This window comes from Apteryx rowi, unplaced genomic scaffold (assembly GCF_003343035.1).
Source record: "Apteryx rowi isolate R43461 unplaced genomic scaffold, aptRow1 scaffold_326, whole genome shotgun sequence".
NCBI lineage: Eukaryota > Metazoa > Chordata > Aves > Apterygiformes > Apterygidae > Apteryx > Apteryx rowi.
In genome coordinates this window covers 631,108-651,878 of record NW_020449708.1, presented here as the reverse complement: position 1 = coordinate 651,878, position 20,771 = coordinate 631,108, and the positions used below count along the sequence as shown (strand labels likewise).

At 45.4% G+C, this 20,771-nt stretch overlaps 1 long non-coding RNA gene across 9 annotated transcripts in view; it reads right to left on the bottom strand.

Moving 5' to 3' along the window:
• The window catches only part of LOC112968830, a 376,846-nt gene that overhangs the window by 235,977 nt on the left and 120,098 nt on the right, over nucleotides 1-20,771 (bottom strand). For 8 of the 9 annotated variants that reach the window (XR_003254455.1, XR_003254459.1, XR_003254458.1 and 5 more), the window contains one exon: nucleotides 14,063-14,198. The exons of the other annotated variant lie outside the window; for it this stretch is intronic. This is a non-coding gene — a long non-coding RNA (uncharacterized LOC112968830). The remainder of the gene's footprint in view (nucleotides 1-14,062; nucleotides 14,199-20,771) is intronic. 9 annotated transcript variants of the gene reach the window in all.

The following is a 20,771-nucleotide window of genomic DNA, read 5'->3' as shown; positions in this document are numbered from 1 at the left end:
ATTTCTGTCTTCCTGCAATATACCACAGAGACACAACCCATGTCAGGACATGACTACCTGTTCTTAGGGAGGTAACTTTGAGTCCCCACGGTCTTTCACTTGGCGCTGCAGTCATCAACAAATGCACTGAGCCACTCTTGGCTGGGTTAATCACAGCAATTCCCTCAAAGTCAATACAGCAATTGAAGATGATGCTGGCTAAAGACCTGAAGCTCAGACTCTCCCTCCTTGCTATATGCTTAGGGCAAAGCTCCATGGCAGGCAAATCATGCCAGCCGTTCCCTAAGCCTAAGAGTAGTAGTTAACTCTCAGCATACGGTTTGTCAAGTAGGGGCAAGAGTGGTTGTGTGCTTTAAGGTAAACTGCTGCTTAAGTACTTACTTAATTGGGGCTTTACTGCAGTGCTTAAATACGGATTAGAGGTAATTTCTCAAAAGCATCTAAGTGACTGGAGCATCTAAATCCTCCTACCTCTCGTTATAGCTCAGGCTCCTAACACACAAGGGCACAAGAGGTAGTCACTAGAAAATGTTCTCAAGGTGGTTTTAAACTCTCTGCTTCCATTTCTGCAGCTTTCTAGGGGTCATTACAGGAGATTTGTAAAGGGAAATGAATGTTTGTAAGATACTTAATTGAATGAAATACATAACAATTAGTGAAACAAGAGGATAACTATTAAACTGATTAAAAGCTATCCAGCCTGAACAGAATTAAAAATAAATGAAATTCAGCTATAAGCCTAATAAACAATGCTTAATAACTGTTCTTAACTCTTGTCCTTCAAAAAAAAAGAAATGTTTTAAAATAAAACTATTATAACTATTGTAACTATTTGTTCAAGTTCTACGAGGAAAATTAGCCAGAGCTCCTGCTTCCCTTGGTATGTATTACAAAAATCACCAATCACTTCACTGCCTGTTCATAACAAGTCCTCCCTCCCCCCTTGCCTCCTGGAAACTGTGTTCTAGTCCAAGCATTAAGGACGGTCAAATGCAGTTTAACCAAATTTACACATTCCACTCCATAAACAGTGATCTCTGCATCCACCTTCTGTGCAAGTAAGGAGAGGCCAAATGCACTGATTTGTAATTGTCTCTCTGCTTTCTTGGCTTTCATTAACTTTTTCTTCTCCTTATGATGGCATCTCCCAGCTTCAAGATCTTATTTATACTGTGAGCACATTGTATCTTGTGGTCAAGCCATAGCTGATGCTCTTTGTAGGAACAAAAGCCTCAGTTTAGCACACATCCAATTTTAAATGCAAAAGCAAGCTCTCAGAAAAAAATGATCAAGGTACCAGACTGCATGATGGATATTAGCCATGTACTTAAGTGTCTTGCTGAATCAGGGCCACAGCCTATCGATTACAGACATTAATGATGTAATTTTCTCAGAAATGATGATGGAGTCTGTATCTAGGCCACAGTTATCCAACATGTACAGCAATGCAGACCGACACAGGCGTTACCAGCAGTCTGTGGACAGTCACAATAACAGCACATGGAATTGCCCCCACTTCCTCCGGACGGACTGCACACCTTTACACGCTGCAGGGGTATGGGTTCACCACCTTGCGCTGCCTGCACAGCTCCCAGAGGCAATTCCGAGTAGAAAGAATTCACGCTAATTGTTTATGGACTGTCATTCGGGGTAGGCTGCACAGAAGTTTATAGCTGTGCCTAATCATACAGGTCACTAAACAAGAGGCAATTAATAAAAACTAATTAGCAAGCATTAATCATGTAAAAGCAATTAGCAAAAGCTATAACAACAGCTGCATGGTAGGGTTGCAAACAATAGTCCATTCAAGACCCAGACTACTGCTCCAGACTCCTTCCCACTGTCTATATTTAATACCACCACGGTCTTAATGCGCAGGGCCAATTCCCTACCTGGAGTGAATCTGGAGACTGTTAGTTCAGTGACTGCCAAGCACTGGGGCACTGCTCTGCCCTTGCTGTTACAGGCTGAACTGCTGACAGAAGAGACAACTCTTGCATGGAGGACATGTCCCTTTTCTCTGTAGCTTTGTAAAGGGCAGACCCAACTACAGGCAAGACCGGCTTGCTATGTGGTCCCACTTCTTGTATCCTCTTGGCCAACCCTAGGATGTGGTAGCTCAGCCGGAATACATAGCCTCATCCCATTCATACTGAGCACTGTCAGATACTCCTAACAGGGTCTGTGGCCTCTTCATCTCCCCAAGGCATTGCCACAAGGCACAAGCCTGTGTTTAAAACACCTTGTAAATGTAGCCAAAGTGGTTTAGGAGATGAAATTCCACCTATCTGGACCAGGGCACTCACACTGAGGAAATGGAAGTTTTGATGGCAGTAACTCACTTCTCTTGTACGCATCTAAGAAACCAGAGCATGCAGTGTGAGTAAAGAAAAATATTATGGCCATATTGTGCTGCAAATGCTGCAGCAGGGGAATACCCACAGACTGTCAATTCAGCATCACATTGGCAAGAGCTATTTTTATTGCTGTTTCCATCACTGCATAAGGAAACAGAAGGAAGGAGCGATTCAAAAACAGTACCCAGGCCAGGTCCTGGAAAGTCTTGCTTGGGGTATGTCAGCATATCTGATCCTGAAGTGCCCAAGCCATGCACTGCTGTATCTACTCGAGGCACAGTAAATTTCCCCTCTCCTCCCTCTCCCATCTTTCCCCCAGTTCCTTTTTCAAGCCACACTGCTTTCTGTCACCCATCCACATATGAGCATTTTGCCAGGGTGGATTTCATTTGCAGTCTCCTACATAGGGTGCAGTGTTCTTCAGTTTGCACAAGGTCCTTATGGATTCCCACAAAAAGTTAACTATGTGGCATCTGGGCAGACGCTGAACTTCAAAAACCCGTGCCTATTTCAGAAGCAACCAGATTCCCGATCCCACATGCCCGAGGCTGCTCTGAGTTAAGTTGGTTCATGCTCAGCAATGAAGTCCAAGTGCAGTGGTGTGCCGTTCTGCAGGGCAACTATGAAGTTAATGATGCAGGAGAGCAGTCGGGTGTAACTTCTAAGGAAGGGGAGAATGTGCTTCTAGCTTTTCTATGATAGTTAATCATTAAAACCTTTCATGGTCACAGAAGGTGCTGGCCTCCTTACAAGCTCCCCTTATCAGCCATAATTATTTCCTGATCTGCTTTTGCCTAACCACCTGGCAGACTTACGCACAACACCCTTGAATCACCTGACTGCATTTATTGCCCTATATTCCAGTTCAAATGGGCCTCTGCTGTGTCAGCTGCAATATTTACAGCATGTTATTTCCCCCAGTCCATACCTAAACATAAAAGCTGTTCTGCCCCCTGCCTTCCCCTTTATACTATCCCTCTTTCCATGAGTGAGGGAAATAGAGCAGTGACTTAAATATCTCAGCACTTCTTCTTATCTTCTCCCCACTAACAGAACAGCTCCTCTTGCTAAAAGCACATAAGAGCACTGCTGCCATCTCCCTAATTCCACTTCACTCTAAATTTTCAATGACTTTTATTCTACAGATACTGTCTGTATTTATGAATTTTATGCAAATAATACATTTTTATCTGCACTTCTGTCTTTTCTGTTTTTGACAAAGACTAGTTCACCTTCACAGAGGAAAGAGCCATAAATCCAAGCGATATATCTAAAAGCATCACCCACGCTGCGTGCCATTTGCCAGGTCAGATGTAGGGCACTGTCAGGGCAGCTACCAAGGGACAGTCTCAGGTCTGGACCCGCACTCCAGAGACTCTCCGCACGCATGTTCACTGTTCCCATTCCCCTTGGGGGCAGGCAGGAGGCCGCACACAGCGCCTGGCTGGCCCCGTGGCAGTGGAGCCAGCATGCTGCTTCCTGCTGAGGAGAGTTCAGAGAATTACCAACTTAACTTTTTTTAACTGAATAGAAATGGATAGAATAGCCCCCACATGCAAGGTTGGTTTGAGCAGATGAAGCCAAATCCTGAAGTCTTATGTGAGTGGAGCCAGTGGGAATTACCATGAGCAGAGGGGCTTGTATTTAGATAAATAAAAGGAAGAACTGGAGATCCCGTCCCCATTGCAGCTCTGATTAACTGGTAGAAATTCACCTAATATATTCTCAATGAAATCCAGCCTATAGGATGTACGTGCCTATCTATGCACATATACACACATGCTGTACTGTGCTCTGCAACACCTACCTGAGCTACCAAGAACTGCACACAAAAACACATGCAAAGGGAAACAGAGGTGTCTACATAGGGAGAAGAGTAGAGAAATGGGGATATGGCATTTCATGATCAAAGTTGTTTTCTCAGTGAGACAATAATATCTACAAAATGGAATAAAAATGCATGAGGGGGGATTTTATCTTCACTGTTTAAGTTTATGAAAATACTGTTTTAGGGAAATTCAAAACCACTAAGTGAACGGGAATGTACACAGAATAACCCCAAGGTCAGATTACACTGCTGTTATTTAACCTTGGTGTCTGATATATGGCTGACTCTGCATGCAGGAGATAGCAAGGTCATTTTGAAACACTTGCATTCTACAATTCACACCAAAGTGTTTCCTCTTTTTCTCTAATATAATATTCATGTAAAACAGACAGTAATCCAGAGAGTTCTCAAAGATGACCAAGTACTTGGAAATGTTCTGCTCTGCATGTCTTTCCCCAGCACTCCAGAGAGCAGCCACCTAAAGCTGACTTTTTCACAAGGGACTGAAATGGTGCTCAACTGAAAGAAAGAAGGGTACACCATCCATCCCAGAGGACAGAAACGAACTTTGGGAGGCAAGTTTCTCTGGATCTGCTTCCAAGTCTGCTCACTATCTTAACACAGGGAGATACAGTACAACTGGAGAGTTTTTCCAGTTCCAGTGACGTGACAGAGTTAAAAACCTGAACCATGATTTCAGGATTTGACCTGGCTCCTTATGAGTTTTGCTCAGCTTCCGAAATCAGCAGCACACAACAGGCACCAGTTTGTACAGAGCCCAGGCAGGGCACACTATGGATGGGCTCACAGCAACCCTCCCAGATCTGAACACCCCAGAACTGTGAAGGAAACAAATTTCCTTTATGAAAGCATTGGTCTGAATTTCCATAACAAAGCCAAACAAACACCACATACAGTTATCCTGAAGCACTCTAAAGCTGTATAGCACAACAAGGCCTTATCCCAGATTAATGCATTCCCTTTGACTTGACCCCAGCCCCTTGGCATACGTAACCAGGCAGGCAGACAGGCAGCCTGGAGAGCTCCAAGGATGCCTCCAGGATTCACGCTAACCTGGGCTGGAAAGTAGCCCTTACAGATCCCACAGCTTGGCTGATGTTCATAAAGGCTCAGCAGCAGTTGAAGGAAAAGTGTGCTTGATATGGGAAGGGGGGGGTTGTAACCTCTATCCTCCACTCTCTTGTGGGAAGGAAGAAAAGCATGTTTTGGATACAAGGTGAGGGAGAAGACTGGACCTGCTCTTAGCAGGATTTGATTTTTTGCTCACTGCAGTCATGTCACTTCCAAGGCAGAATTAAGTGCATCTGACCAAACAGATGTGCACCAAAGGGACACTAGGCATACTCTGAGAGCACAAATAACACACTGGTAAAGTATACAATAAGTGCTCACGTAAGTGTCTAGCTGCACATGCAGTTCTCCACTTTGTAAGTATTACGTGCTTCTTTCTGCTCTCACAGTCATCTTTCACGTTGCTTGGAGCCCCTGCAGACAGTGCTTTAAAAATGCCAGCTCAAGTCTCAGGAACAGGCATGAAGACATGCAGAATCTTTGAAAGTATTAGGGAAAGAGAAGAGAACAAGGAAGGCAATATGATGCCACCAGAAAGAACAACTCCAGATTGCACCTACGTCATCATTCCTATGGGGGTTCTTATCACCCTCTCTTGGAAAGGACAGAAGATACATAGGGAAGGTCAACACAACGAGCAGGGACTTTGCATACTGCACAGCTTCTGTGTCCATGCAGGAGGACTCCTCAGCTCAGACAAAAGATGACGGGGGAGGTGACAGAGGTCTGCAGAGTTACAGAGGGAGGAAAGGTGATTAAAGCACATGTGTTCAGTACTTCTCACAACACAAGAGCTAAAACTACTGGAATTACCAGGTCCACCAAAATTCTCCAGGATGCTGATGCCACAAGGGAGGGGGGAGAGAGGGGGATGTGCCAGAGGTTACGTCAGGGGAAGGACCACACTACGCACAGGTCTCTTCGGACACTTCTCCTAAGTATGTTACCAATCACAGTCAGAGACAGGACAACAGGACACTGGGTTAAGGTGGACCTTTAGCCTGAGCCAGTACAGACACTGCAGTGGTCACTGGCTCACTACTGAGGCATAAGCTGAGAGCTTATACTTGAAAACAAAGCATCTTACACCCAGAGCAATACCCAGGCACACATCTCTGGGAAACTGCCCATTTAATTTCTTACAATTTTATTTCAAGTGCTCTTCCTGTTGCTTTCAACTCCCCCCCCCCATTAAAAATACACCTCGATTTTAAATGACAGTGAAACATACTGCATGAACAGCTCTGTGGCTCGGTGTCAGCTGTCTGTCCACAAATAATAGCTTCCCTTTATCTTGCTGCCTGCCCATGTGCCCTGACCCTTAGCTAGAGAGGCCCCTTCGCGGGGAAGGGCCGGAGCTCATTCCCCACAGCACACTCGGGCTGAGGCCTCTCCGCTGAGACGGCGAACGACAGCGGCAATCCTGGGAGTCACTCCCTGCGATGTCCCAGCTGTTCGGCACCAGAGTCAAACTCCTTTTACAAGATCCGCTGGGGTGGGGGAACCACCGTGGAGCACAACAGCGTTTGCTTTCCTCTCCACAGCACGGCAAATTCTTTAATTCTAACAGCGCTGCAACTTGACCTAACAGTTGAATTATCCAATGCGCCTTGACTACTATAATCAGCAGCCATTTAGTAGCACGGTCCTCTCCATTTTTAATGCAGTTTGTGAGACTTTGAGCAAACCTGATGAGGGACAAGTAGCCAGGGCTGAAAGCACATGGGAGGGAGGGAGGGAGGGAGGGAGTGTGTGACCAATACTGCAGTTGTGCCTCGCATCACTAGTCCCTGATTTGGATCCTGCACAAACACTCTACTCCTGCCAGTGCTCCTAGAAATCCCCTACCAGAGTTGCTTGAGCCGCTTTTGAGGGGGTAACTTGGCACTACCAGACACCACACAGCAGACTGAGCTAAAGCTGTGGTATTTTGGGTTGTCCCATTCTTTTTCCCAAATCCAGCCACCTCTTACTTGACAGGCTGGTAGATGGTGTTGAACTTTCCCCCATGGGTCCAAACAAGGATGCTCTTTCCTTGGTTTTGGATGGATTTCTGTACAAAGTTCCCTCTGAACACAGATTTAGGACCCGGCCTTTAGCAATCATCTTGCTTGGGCTTTCCTGAGCCGTGGCAGACTACCAGTGCTGCAGCTTGTGGTGTGCAGCAGGCACAGGTGGGAGCTCACACCAGCAACACCTGCAAGCCACAGGGCGTGCGGCGGGGGCGAAGGGGGGCTCGCATTCACCACAAAGCTTCATCTTGATCATGTCCTGAGCCGCCTTTAACCACAGGGAGAGAGTAAGGGAATTGCTTCCTGCCCTCGGAGAAGCATTGCATGAAACTGGAAAAGGTCTACTTTCCATTGATTTTTTTCTGATGGAGGTTTTAGTTTCCAGGTAAGCTTTCTCTCCCAAAATCCCAGTGAAACACACATACAACATCCTCAGGAAATCCCAGCCAGGGCACAGAGGTGCAGGAAAAAGAGGGGTTTTGGTTAGCAAAACCTGACCATTTTGCACGTCCCCCTCTCCCCCCGTCAAAGCCTTTAAATGTTCCAATAGAAACGGCTGCTTTCTGGGACGCACATACCCTGTCAAAAAGCTCCTGCTTCCAAAAGGAAAAATAAAAAAGCTTCTGAGCTGCTTTGTAATCTGAACTGAGCCAAGAGACAGGACTGGTTTCTCACTGGATCATTACCACCATGTATCTCACAGACCACTGCAAATCACTGCCTTTTGCTCACAAACGTGCCCTAAAGCCACCTTCCAGGCACTTCACCTCCTGGCTCTAACAAGGCTCAAGAAGCTGCAGCTTCCAAGTCTGCTACACCCCAAGCTTTGATTCCCCAGCTAAGCTGACAGGTCAGCTCTCCCCTAGTAGCAGATTCCCATCACTAGCACAGATGCCATCAGTCATCTCAACTCCCTGTCGCGCAGTCCTCCTGTCAGCCTCAACGACATCTCTGCTTCATGATGGCTCTCTGAGCCAGGAACTCGGGTGGCACCAGGGAGCACAGTCACCACTGCTTAATGTGGACAGGGGCCTGGGCCACTCATGCTTCTCTGGAGTTTTCCTCCTAGGCTGATGAGGATACCATACACACCCAACGTGTTCAAATTTCTGCTGCCTCCAGTTTTGAGCGGCCGTTCGCATCAGCACAGAGTGAGCCTGTCATCGTACCTTTTAAGTCAGAGCGGCTGCTCTCTTACAAGATAGGTGTAAACAGCTCTTTCACTCTACTTTCTGGGTCTTTTTTTTCCCATTTCCCTATGCCTAGCACTTTCTCACCATGGGAAAAAAAAAACCTTACTATTTGCTATATATAACAGTTCATGTGCAAACCCCCTTGCCTCCAGCTCCAAGAACAGAGCACTGGAAGGAAAAAAAACAGGGAAACAAATTGTATTAATTTGATTTATCTTTTGCTCAGGGCCTCCACCCTCTCTTGCAAGACCATGCACTTAGATAATGAGAAACAGGGCATTCCCACCCCTCACGCACAATCCCCTTTTTATTTCCTAAGCAATAAGGAATTGAGGCATGAGACTTTCTCAACCACTTCCCACAAGAGCTGTCTCTGGCTTTGACAACGCTGCTTGGCTGCTCTTTCTCTGGTTGTGGTATTGGCATCAGTAGCCAAAGTGATGGATGGGCTTTTACAGCTTGAATGGCCTTTGGCTGGTTGAAGATAAGTCCCTAACACTTGATACATGCTTCTTGGAGTTTGTAAGCCACAGGATGCTTAGGAAGACCCCCTTCCTCTACTGTTATCTTTGAAATGGGAGCAAAACAAAGAAGGTGAAACTCTCAAATAATTGTATTGCATCCATCACTATACGAAAGTGACTGGGAAGTAGTGATGGTTGCACCAACACCGCCACTAATTTTCTACCATTCCCACTTCCTGATCCCACCGGCTCATACACTACCATCTTTAATTTTTCTCTCCTTTATCTGAATTTTTATTCCATCTCCTGGGCCAGGTACGACAGGAGTGAATGCTATTGCCTACAGGTAGAAAATAAAGATCAGAGTCACAGGGAAGATAATTGACACAACATCAGTGTGGGCTCTGGGCATCCTGGAAAGACGCCATACTACCAACTTCAGGCAGTTGCCTCTGTTGACAGTTCACAATTTCAGCTTAACTTGAGAAAGATTTAGCAGAATATGAGTTATCTCAGTCATCACAGGATTTGTGGTCACTCAGGTAATCTAACAATGGCTGAAACTTTAAATGCAGTCAGACTGATAGACCCCATTGAGCGACTCATCAAAAGCTACTGAAAACAGATATTGCTCTATGGTTACCACCAGGAAAGTTTCCTTACAGGCAGTTATATTTTTGTTTTTCAGCTTTCAGAGATGATTTTTGTAGAGTTTTCACTATTTGAGTATTTAAGCTTAATGAATACTTAAACAATTTTCTTCCGACACTGATTTTAAGCTTTTGGGAGACTGCCAATGAAGGCTGAAATTGAAGATGAGCTTACAAAAAGGCCTGATACCAAGAGGCAAACAGCGAGGCTCCTAATGATAAGGGCAATTGCTTGGTGCCCTTCGGAGCTTAAATCGGTGACCAGGTTACTATAGAACAAGTGTAAACACACTTCAGCTGACCCACAGCAGCTAGCTGTGCACATGCTTTTAACCTGCGGCAAACACAGAGTGATCCAAGTTAGCTCCCTGTACACACACAAGAGCAAACTTTGGCCAGGGCTGAGCTGAATGCTGACCCAAACACTCCCTGTTCAAAGTCGAGAATAGCAAAGACACATTTACATTTGGTCCTTTCATGCTGACACAGACCTAGAATGGTTTCCAGGGCAGGGTTTGAGAGGGCACTCCGAGAGAGGTTTCAATCTGACATAAATGTAATTTGTAATCTACATGGAGGAGGCAGGAATCTGCTTTGGCCCTCTTGGAATTCAGCGCCCAGGAGATCCCTGGCACAAGCACACAGCAATACTAAGTTGTATTTCAAGACCTGAGAAATGTTAGGACTGGCATGCAGTTGTGTTTTATCAAGGAATGGGACACCCAACCTGCTCTCTCATTATAAAAGCAGCACTAAAAGCAGCAGACTAAATTTTTAGGAAGAAGCCAGTTTCATCCTTCTTTGTATTTGAGGACTTTCCCAACCATTATATAACCACAGAGTAAACAAATGCATCAAGGGTGAATGTGGGCAAAGAGTGACTCAGGATTTCTAAGGCAGCGTCAAGTACAAACAAGGCCTTTGAGATGAATTACTGACTGCCTCAAAGTGAAACAGCTCTAAGCAGAGACGCCGTGTATCACAGAGGAGTCGCCCTTTTTTTTTAAAAGATGATTCTTCCTGGAGATCAAACCTATGAAAGTGGCGCTTTCCACAAAAATGAGCTGCAGCCATTTCCTCCCAATAAATGGAGGGATGTGTTCCAGAGACAACCCTTATGTGTGGTCACACTGTGTTCCCAACTGTCTCTGGGAATCTTTGCCTAACTTCAGCTGGAACTGGCAGAAGAAAAGAGGCCTCCAAGATACCAGGTTCCTATGAATTTTGTGAAAACTCATGATCAAACAGAGCAAAAATCTCTGTTGGTGCCCCTGCTAGGGGAAAGGCTGATAAACCAAACTCTCCCTGGATGCTGCAGAACCCCTAAAAGGAGGACATGTTAGAAAGCACATCTGACTCCTGCTGCTGCTCATCAAGTTGTTGGTTTCTTCCCCTGTGACTCAGTGATACACTCTGACATTCTCCAAGCAGTTGGGCTCCTGTCACGTAGGACTTTTCCTCCTCCCTTTTTGCTCCTGACTGCTCACTCCAGGCTTGCTGGGCTTGGACTTCAAAGATGCTCTGCTTTTATCCATAGTTTGAGGGCAGCTGTGAATTCTTCCTTCAAACCCTACATTATTATTCTTCTCAGAAAAGACAGTGGTTCCAGAAACCCTCTGCTGGGCTTTGGAGCCCAAACTCCACTGGCTTTCAAAGGGGACTTTTTCTCTTAGTTGCTTGCAGTGCCTGGAACCCTTTCAAGTCAGTTTGTTCCCATAAAAGCTTTGAGACTCCTACAGCTTCCTAGAGTGCCCTGAGCTCTCATCTCCAGGATCCCTCTGGAGTCTGGAGCATAACCAGTGACCCATGTCACTGCGTTGCTGGAGGATGTGATACAAAGCCTACTGGCTGTGGCAGGAAGCTGATTCCTCATTTCAGTAGGCCTTCAGAACAACTCATGTCTCCGCTATCTGTGAGAGAAATTCTTCAACCTTTGCTCACAGTGAGTAGATTATGCTGTTAATCATCACAGAGAAAAAAGGGAGGGATGGAAAAATGTCTGCCTCACAGACCTCTTACTGAGGCTTCAGGATGAGACCTTTCTCAATGGGGGCTGGTTGTCCTCTAACTTTCTCCTGCGGAGTTTTTTGTTTCTTTGAAGCAAACTGGTCTTAGATCCTGTTGAAAACAAGGTACTGGTGGTTTCAATGGGCAAGTTATTACGGCCTTCCCCAAGCAGGTAAGCAAGTTGCAGAAAAGCCAACCGAGAGTCTTTTCCATATCTATTATGAAACAACTCACTGAGACGGGAAATGCTGAAACAGCCTAACAGTAGGAAGAGCATCAGCACAATATCAAAGCCTCTAAAACAGAAGTTCCACAGATTTTTCCAGTCCTCCCTTGTTTTTCAAAGACTCCTCCTCCATCAAAGCTCAAACCCTCAGAGGACCAACGGATCATGTGAGAGGCATCAGAGGATTATTAATTTGAAAGAAATGGGTGGAAAGTGTGTCAAGCACGCCCAGTCTTTGAACTGGGTACTTTAGAAGATCATTGCAATATAAAAGACAACCGCACATTCATTTCCCTTTAGAAAGAACATATTGCACAAAGCCGCAAAAGTTACATGACCTTCATGTGAAGGAGAACAGAAGGACCAATCTTCACTCATTGTAAATAGACTTGGAAAGGCAACAAAGCCACACCAGTTTTCACCAGCTGAAGATACGACCAAATGTCTGCGGTACACTGAAGACAAAACTATAAGGCCCATTCACTGCTGATGCTTCTGGGCATATGTTAATCAGTGAGAAATTTCTTTCCAGAGATGATTATAGAGCAAATAGAAATCAATGAATCTGGTCTATTATGAAGACTGCATCTTTGTTTAAAGCATGCAGTTGAGGGTAGGATTTATTAACATCATCTGGCTGCAGAAAAATCTAGACCCTCAGAGTTTTTTCTGGTAGCTTGCATTTACCTGCAGTATCGTCTTTACTGTGTCCTCTCCAAATCTCTGTCCAGAAGACAGACCAACAGCATCACAAATATTCTTCCCATTGACACTGACTGGTCCAATAGCACTAGTTACTTGAGAGGGAGCCATGCTGTGCCCCTATTCTGGCAACCCATGAAGATCAACACCTCTGAACTGAAGGCTACCATTAACTCTCCCTTGGTCATCAGCCTAGAGGCCATGACACAGGCAGTGCGGTGTTTAGTTTCATTTCCCTCTAAAAGTGAAACAAGATGCTCCGTATTTTCTACAGTAACATACAGGCCTGAAAGGGGAACTTTCTTTTTGTAGAAAACCCCTGCTGCTCTTGTGTAACAGATGACAAGAGAATCAACAGCGCACATCAGGATCAACCCAGCCTATATCACTGGCATCTCTAAAACGCACTAAAGCTTGGTAGCAACACCATCAAGGTCACAGCTGGCATTTTCCATTCTAAGATCCTACCAAGACCTTATATTGAGACAATGATGCTGGTTCTTCTATTCCCTGATAGAGAAATGGAGGTGCAAGAGAAAAAGATATGACCAGTATTCAGCTACCCAGCAACCAAACGAGGAATAAAACCCAGGACTGTCACATCTCAGTGCGGTGATGTTATTTAGTAGACAGCACTACCTCAACAAAGATATTAAAAAAGTTTAACTGCAGGGGATCTGGCTTGTCAGCCACCTACCTGAAACAACGCAGAGCTAAGCCTTCCAAACAACCTTTGTGGCCTGTGATAAGCTGCATGGGCACATGAACTCATCTCACAGCTTTGTTGACCTCCTCCCAGCACAAGTGCACAAAAAAAAACACTAGGTGAATACCGCTAGATCCATCATTTGTTCAGGAATAACTACTGGCAAAAGGGTAGTACTGACCCGGTCCCATTTTGTAACCTGAATTATGCACAAACACTTAGCAAGTGTCAAAAGGAAACAGATTTAAAAAATTTTCTTTTCATACAATTCAGCTAACCACCACAATTCCCTGCACTTACAAAAGAACTGAGAACTGTGGGACAAGGGGGACTCCCTTCCAGGAGATCATATTACATAGACCCAATCAAAATAGCACTTCCTTTTCCTAAAACTGGAAAATCTTCTTATGCAGGAGTTTGGCTTACTTTGTGACAAAGATTTTTGTCTGCCTGAGAAAGTCAGCTCTTGACAGCCTGACCTTCAACAGCAAGGCTGCTCCAGTGTTACGGAGTTGACATGACACTCCTGCAGTTCTCTGAGGTACAAAAGCACATCTCTTTCCAGGAGGCCAACCTCCGCTTCCCCCCTTCACACTGCCCTTTCCAATTTTATTCTGTAATTCTGAATTTATTTTCATTGCAAACCCCTCAAATATTTTCTGCGCAAGTAGCTCCTGACAAGAATTTCCCACCCAAGCACCACCATATATGACCTGTTAGTGCAAATATCTTATTACCCCAAAGTTTAAGGGCTTGTTGTGTGGATTAGAGGAAGCTGCTTACACAGACAGCTGAAGTACACATAGCACATGCCCGATGTCCCACCTTCTTGAGCGCAAGAGCCACATCTTAAGAGCTGTACCAACAACAGGCAGCTACTGAATTCTGGGTGGCCTTGAACTAGATGTCCTTCAGATCCTCAATCAATTGTTCCGTCCCAAAGGCTCACAAGATGAGAAATCTAAAACAAAGATATTAAAAATAATAAATAAAAAGGGATGCTAACTGATGTATATGCACCCACCCTCACTGCCTGACCACCAATACCCTTCTTACACAAGTTTATTTCATTATGAGCCTCATTTTCAGTCTTTGCCAACAATTTCCATAACCTAAAGGGAGCAGTTTGCAAAATGAGTCACATAACTATGTCACCCTGGCACCCTCCACAGCAGTTGCCTGCAAGCAGCGAACAGGGTGGCTCTATGATTCATGGGACCTCCTAGCAGGTCCCTCTGGTTTCCACTTTCAGGCTGGCAGGTTGGTGTTGGCACAGGCTGCAGAGAGGTTCCTACAGTAACTTACTGTGCTCCTTTAAAAGAAAAATCCGGAAAGGATTTCTAACCACGGAGAGAACTTCCATTAAAAGCATTTTAACAAATTCTCCATGGAAAGATACCTTTTAGGTACACACTGCTCCAATTTAGATCAGCCCTACGATGCTAAAAAAATGGAAGAAAGCAGATTCTTTTCTATATGAGTTCAGCAGGAATGGAAACAAAACCCAACACTCATCACCATTCCCCCCCCCCCCATATCCTCCCAGGAAAAGATGATCCTCAAGGTCCAACACTCTTGTTGACTCCAACTTTGTGTCTGCCAATTTCCATAGGCTTCACCCATCCGTACCAATAGAGTTCATATAACACCAAATCTGTAGCTAACCCCTCCCCCATAAGTCTTTACTCCAACATCAGCAGGTATTTAAGGACTCTGCACAAAAAACCCTGGGTGCTCTATACAACTTTGACATGACCTGCATTGTCTAAGAGGAGATCTTATGGGAACTGTAAAGAAAGGGCCAGGAAGTGTTCAGTGGAAGTGCAAACAGCATTAACCACATCTCGATAGCCATGTGCATTCCTCAGCAGCCAAAGAGTACCCAAGGGAGATCCTTTATGTATTGCTTCTACAGCAACAGCAAGGAAGCATCTACAGCTGCACTTCAAGAAGCATGTACTCTAAGAGCATACAGCACATTCGTGGTCTAGATATTTTAAGGCAGGAGCAGTAAATCACAGCTAGCTGGGTTAGAACAGCGTAAAGTCCTGAGGGCTAAAACACAAAGGCGGAAAACAGATCTCTGAAGAGCTGCAAAGTGACAATCTGGCTATGAAAAGGCACTAGGTAGAGCATACTTACATTATACAGCAAAAGCTCTGACACACTTAAAGAGGAATGCCCAGATCAGGAGAACAGGACGTATACAAGAACCTTTGTACCTCTGAGACCATGGGCTCTACCACAGAGAGTTGAGCTTGGATGCCTCTGAAGTGGAAGCAAAAGGAAGGCCTGACTAGGTGGATACTACATTCAGAGGCTAAATCCCATAAGCAAATGTCATGAGAACAGCAGCACACAGCACTGTACAGAGCTAGCCATTTAAAGAGGGCTCTGCAGCTGCCTTTAGGATCACCTTGAGATACCAAAAGAATGGCCCTGAATTTCCAAAGTGCTAAGACATGAGGTCCCAAGTCATTCTGTCACCGTGTCCCATGATGGGAACATTAGCTCCACTGGAGATTGCTAGTCTGTTACAACCTCACAGGTGCTCATGTGATGCTGAGCAGTATGGCTGAGCAGTGTATCCCAGCAGGACAGCACGGTGCACACCACTGAACTCCATTCAAATGGGACTAAGCACGACAAGGAACATCCTGGAAGACTTGTGGATGTTTCTCCTTCACTGCTCATCCGGTAAGCTTGCACCAGCTGGAGAGCACAATCAAGCACAGATTTCTCCATTTGTGTTAACAATTTGCACAGTGTAACTCCTTTGGGTCCAGCAAATTGGCTTTCCCAGAAACAGGGCTTCTCTCACCTACCCTATGTAAGGACAGCTCAAACTGCAAGCATGCCTTGCCCTTCACTCTAAAGAAATCAAATCAACACAGCAATGACCAAAGCTACAGCCCTATGACAGCCTCAGCCCTCCACAGTCCCCCTGGCCTTTGGGAAGGCTTATGAGCCCAGGAACTACCAGCCTCTCTTATATCAGCATCCGACCTCTCCTTTTACCTGGATTGGTCTTGGTTTCTAAATTGTTCCACCTTGTAACTAGCCTTTTTACTAAGGTAGCTCAGTTGACCTCCACAGAAGAAAGAAAAAGAACCCAGATGAGAAAAAGGTGGCAGGCATGAAAGGACAGGGGAAAGAAAAAAAAAAAGAGAAAGAGAAATATGGAACAGAGCAATCTTCTGCTCTCCATTCATGTTCTCACACACTTGATAGCATTCCTTTCCACAGTCCCCACACCAACGCAGACAGAGTGCGGAAATCAAACTTCAGTTTTGCATAGTGCTTAAGTACATGCATTGCTGAATGAGAATAGGTTTAAGACTAAGAGTGCTTTGCAGCTAGCCCTTTCCCTGTCTTGCCTGCCTTGCTCCTTTACACCATCTGACCAGTGGGGCAGGAGCTCTGATGCCCACCATAATACAGCCCTATTCTTATCTGGCTCCCAGAAAATGCCATAATAAACTCAATGAATAATGGATACATTGCTTAACTGGGACTATGAGCCAGCTTGTAAAGAACTCACTAAAAGTCTCAGTCTTGCATTACAAAAAGGAATTTAATGTCCAAGAGGAGTATTGTTAAGCAGCATGGCCCATTCATGCCCGCACTCCTGCTTCCTCCAAGTCAGCTGAGCTCTTTCTGAGCATGAGCAAAACTGACAGCCTCACACCTAGAGCATCAGTGGCTTCCCTCCTCATTACACCGTTGAAAACTTTCCTGTTTTCCCAGAAGCCTCACTATTTACAGAATTGCTCCAATCAAATGCTTTGAACGGGTGGGAGCGCCATAAACAAACGATCATGTTCTTTGGTGGCTATGAAGAACGTCCTCTGAAGTCCATGCTCAGAGTAGAAATGAGCGATGAGTGGTACAGAGACAGGCAGTGCCCTGATTGTGCCTTCTGAGAGCATCTGCGTGGGAGGCCAATACAGAGGCAGAGACCAGAAGACAGCATCAGTTATCCACACCGCAAGGCAAATACTTTTAAAATAGTGTTTCCCATATAGCCATCATTGAAAAGTGCTAGGAAAATGGGAGTCTTTAAATGGAACAGTCCTCTCAGCAGAATTTGTCCAAAGCAATACGGTATGTTTACTTCAACCCATTTTTTTTTTAAATGAATGACATTTAGTAACCAGAGTCAGAGATTAATCATCACACAGATGCCATGCCTCCTTGTTAAGATAAAATGATTATTAAAGAGCAAACCACAAAACTACCTTCATTTGGATGGGAAACTTCTTCCCATCTCCTTTCAGATTAATATTAGAGTAAAACCGATTCCAGATCAGAGAGCAGTGTATCCACCTCCCTTTTTGAATGCTGTGGCATTATCTCAAAAAATGGAGCCAAACTGTGTCCTGATTTTGGTTCTGAAAGTCCCAGGCTATGTACCAAATTCCCTCCCTGTTTCTGAACCCGATTCTGCCAGCACAAATCTTGTCGGGCAATACGTCTTTTGGAGTCCCACAACAGGACAACAGGAGCCAAGGTGACGTGATCTGTCCCCTACCCTTCTTTCCAAGTTTTAAGACAATGTCCAAAAGGCATTTTGTTGTTATAACAAACAGCGTGGTTGTGACTTACTGACACATTTAAAATTACATTTCTATAATTTTATTTTTTACTTTGCTCATTCAAAGCCAGCCCATTGTGGCTTGTACATCTTCTGTGCAAGCAACGGCAAATACTCACTAACTGGCCTGATATGACAGTGGAGTGTGTTCGAACATCAGCTCAAAGTGAAATGAAGCTAGGACAGGGTTAGAATACACCAGTTTTCATGGACAGACAAAAAGGAAAACAAAGTAGTCAAAATGAAGCAAGGACCTGAAATATCACAGTCTTCTCAATACCAGTGTATTGCTCTCAAAAACAGAAAAAACAAGAATTCTAGCCCAACAAGGGCTGTCACAAAGAAGAGCCTAAGTTGAGTAGCAGCCAGTACAAGGCTTAACACAAAACAGCTCACTGGTGTGTGTCACCGCTACATCTGCATGTTATCAAAAGCAGCTTATGCAGTTACTCTTCAAGCTGTGAAGTCACTGTGCTCATTATTTTGGCCAGTTATGTGAGCACTGCATAGATGTGACTTTATTTGCTGTCATATCAGATAACTACCTACCTTTCACGCTAGTCACCTAATCAGCATCAATGAAGGAGCAATGTTCAAGCCTGGATGGCTGTTAGATGTCAATCTCCCGTTTCTAGATTACCCTCTGAGCAATCTCAGACAATGGGTCACCTATGTACCAGCGTCTCCACCCCACAGTAGATGCTGGATGAAATCACTGCTCTGCCCAGATGGGGATCGGGGAGAGACTACCCAGCAGGCTGCCTGAGCCAGGCAGGGGGTTTGGTACTGCATATGCAATGAGCTCTAACTTAACTTTCCAGGTTTTATTTTAAATCTTGTGATAATTAGACTCTGCGAATGACAGTTCACAGAATCACAGAACTGCTGATGTTGGCATGGACCTCTAGTCCACCCCTCTGCTCAAGCAGGGTCACCTAAAGCACATTGCACAGGACCCTGTCCAGACAGCATTTGAATATCTCCAAGGATGGAGACTCCACAGTCTCTCTGGGCAACCTGCTCCAGTGCTCTGTCACCCTCACAGTAAAGAAGTTTTTTCTCATGTTCAGACAGAACTTCCTGTGTTTCAGTTTGTGCCCGTTACCTCTTGTCCTATCGCTAGGCGCCACAGAGAAGAGTCTCGCCCATCCTCTTTACACCCTCCCTTCAGATACTTATACGCATTGATAAGATCCCCCACCTCAGTCTTCTCCAGGCTAGACAGTCCCAGCTCTCTCAGCCTTTCCTCATAAGAGAGGTGCTCCAGTCCCTTAATCATCTTCGTAGCCCTTTGCTGGACTCGTTCCAGTAAATCCATGGCTTTCTTTTACTGGGGAGCCCAGAACTGGACCCAGCACTCCAGATGTGGCCTCACCAGGGCTGAAGAGAGGGGGAGGATCACCTCCCTCAGCCTGCTGGCAATGCTTTTCCTCTTGCCTTCTTTGCCACAAGGGCACATTGCTGGCTCATGATCAACTTGCTGCCCACCAGCACTCCCAAGTCCTTCTATGCAGGGCTGTGTTCCAGCAGGTCAGCTCCCCAGCCTGTCCTGGGGCATGGGGTTATTCCTCCCCAGGGGCAGGACCCTGCACTTCCCTTTGTTGACCTTCACGAGGTTCCTCTCCACCCATCTCTCCAGCCTGTCCAGGTCTCTCTGAATGGCAGCACAGCCCTCCGGTGTATCGGCCACTCCTCCCAGTTTTCTATCGTCTGCAAACTTGCTGAGGGTGCACTCTGTCCCTTCATCCAGGTCATTGATGAAGTTGAACAAGATTGGACCCAGTACTGACCCCTGGGGGACACCGCTAGCTACAGGCCTCCAACTAGACTCTGCACCGCTGAGCACAACCCTCTGAGCTCTGCCATACAGCCAGTTCTCAATCCACCTCCCTGTCCACTCATCCAGCCCACACTTCCTGAGCTTCCCTATGAGGATGTTATGGGAAACAGTGTCAAAAACCTTGCTGAAGTCAAGGTAGACACCATCCACTGCTCTCCCCTCATCTACCCAGCCAGTCATCCCATCATAGAAGGCTCTCAGGTTGGTTAAGCATGATTTCCCCTTGGTGAAGCTGTGCTGACTACTCCCGATCACCTTCTTATCCTTCATATGCTTGGAAATGGTGTCCAGGATGAGCTGCTCCATCACCTTTCCAGGGATGGAGGTGAGGCTGACTAGCCTGTAGTTCCCTGGGTCCTCCTTCTTGCCCTTTTTGAAGTCTGGAGTTCCTAAATATTTTCTTAGAACATATTTAAGGTGTGCATCTTTCCTCCAGACTCTGATTACAGGGCTCTATCCAAAGCAACGTTCATCCTTATTATCATAAATTGATATGCAAGCTTTCCCAGCTTTACTTGGTAGCTTTTCATTGGGCAGCACAGTTAGAGAAAAGGCGATATATTTCATTTTCCCTGAGGCAAGACCACTCAGAAGTATCGTTTTTCAACTAGGATGAATGTCCTAGACAGGACTGACTTGAGCCAGGCAACAGCTACTGTTTCCTCACCAGTCTGACTCTGGTCCCACACGGCATGAAGAAACTGAATTCCCCAACTATCCACCCAGATTTCCTCTGTAACTCCCAGCTTTCCTGTCCATGTGGATGCCCCAGGAAAGGTCACAGAACCTTATCTACAGGATTGCAGTTCTGAAACTCCTTGCAGACATATCACTCAATTAACATGCTCAGGAGCATCACTGAGTCTACAGGTGGAAGAAACAGCAGAACATATTTCTTTGGACTGCTGGACTGAGAGCCTCGGGGTGGGGAGAAGAGAAGAGAAGCCAAAATGGTGCTAAAATACCTGCTATTGAAGAAATAAGAAGCTCAGAAGACAACAGTGAATTGGGGAAGGAGAAGGGTCATGGATTTCTATTGGTGAAGACACTGACGATACTGAAGAAATTATTTAACCAGGCAACTGCATTTTAAAGGAATC